Below are 1907 nucleotides of genomic sequence, written 5' to 3'. Positions count from 1 at the left end.
ATTAACTAAATACCTGTGATCGTTACTTTACGTTTTCCCAATTCCAATTTCATAAAACTGTCAGAAAACCAATCATGCTCAATCTTGATATTTCAACAAACATATATAGATTTGGGAGTAAAAATATACATATCTGTCAATTTCAATCTTAAGCTATGCGTGATCATACATTCAAGTACTCAGAATCACCACAATTTCATCAAATCATTCATAAGCATACAATCACAGTAATTCACATTCCATATCATGCATGCCATCTTTCAAACAATTCGAAATTGAAGTTTCATCTGGGCACCTCAACCTACTCCCCAGGCGAGTTCTAAGGTTCATATGCATGATTCAATCGCACAAAACAGTAAAAATCTCAAATTTCATTGAGATTGAAAACGTACCAGGACGCTCCCGCGCTTGCAAAACAGAGTTAGTAACAACATGTATTTTAAAAAACAAAGTCGCACACTAACCATGTATAGCAGCCCATTATGCAGCAAAAGATCATCCCAAAAAACGAATTTAGCAGAAGAACCCTAATCCCAATTCTGGGTTTGAAAAAAGACGTTGTCTTTTAATGATCAGTTGGGTCAAAACGAAAACGGGTCGGGTCAAAAGGATCCGCGTCCTTTTAAAATCGGGTCTGGGTTCATGCTTGTGCTGGGTTTGTGTATTGGGCCTTGACAAAACTCTTGGCCCAATTCGTGTTCATCAGTGTCACAGCAGAAGAAAAAAAATAAAAAATTTTCAGAAAATTTTTCAAAATAATCATGCATAACACAACAAGGTTTATGAAAAAATATGGTTGGCTCTGATACCAACTATTGAACTTAAAACCACATATAAACATAAACACATTGCATCATGTTTCAGCAAAACAAGAACATATATACATGTATAAGAATTAGAAGCACCAACCTTGGTTGTTCATGTTCAACGCCATCAAGCTGGAGCAGAGGAAGTCTTCTATGTAATTCTCCAGATTGCCTCTTCACAGTGAGTATGAAAACTTACAGGCGTAGTATGAGCTTACACAGGGACCCTTTTATATATTGACAAGTTCACTTAGAATCCCATCTCACAAGGCAACTCTAATAAACCAATCAATTACCTTATGTGATAACTATAACATATATTCTATGTTATCTCAAATTCCTTGTATTTATCTAATCAGATTACTAAGATAAATATCCAAGTTAAGTATTATCGATTAACCTCATTTACTTATTTCACAAGATGTTTATATATGTTGAACTCTCATGTGTTAATCTTGAATCCACATTAGATATAACTCTAACATTTAGGGCTTAGAGACCACTTGAGGACCGCATGGTTTGAACTAGGGCTGCCACTCGGTCGGTTCGAATCGGTAATGGGCGTTACCAACTTCAAAACCAAAGCTTTCGGTAATGAAATATGACTTTCAATTACCAAACCAAAAACTTCGGGATGAGATAAATCTTACCAACTTCGGATGTCGGTTTTTCGGTATTACCAAACTTCACAATAAATATATTTTCAAAATATAACAAAACAATACAAAACTATAAAATTTAAGTATCACTTGAGTTTCTAGAGTCTGATAATACATTTACAAAAGATAATCATTTCAGTACACATTATCGAGTATGGTTTAATTTTCTACCGAAATAGTCAGGATGTAAATGTTTCCAAATTTTTATATGAACAAGTTATATGTCATCTATGTGAAAGTATGTGTGTGGAAGAGTCGACCAAAATAAGTCACATAAGGGCAGTAAAAGCTTTTTCGTGTAATAAGTGACGTTAAATTATGGTTGACCGCTTTGATCAAGACCCAAGCATTATTGAGTACAATTGAATTTTCTATCATAATTGTATTATACTATAATGATCACATCAGACGGTCGAATTTTAATTTTATGAATTGTAATCAT

The 1907-nt window shown here is 34.0% G+C and overlaps 1 protein-coding gene across 1 annotated transcript in view; it reads right to left on the bottom strand.

The window, feature by feature from the left end:
- LOC101308560 overlaps nucleotides 1–1907 on the bottom strand; it is a 27365-nt gene that overhangs the window by 15008 nt on the left and 10450 nt on the right. The window lies entirely within an intron of this gene.

This window comes from Fragaria vesca, linkage group LG3 (assembly GCF_000184155.1).
Source record: "Fragaria vesca subsp. vesca linkage group LG3, FraVesHawaii_1.0, whole genome shotgun sequence".
Classification (NCBI taxonomy): Eukaryota; Viridiplantae; Streptophyta; class Magnoliopsida; order Rosales; family Rosaceae; genus Fragaria; species Fragaria vesca.
Note: the sequence above shows the minus strand (reverse complement) of the source record. Positions and strands in the feature narration are given on the sequence as shown.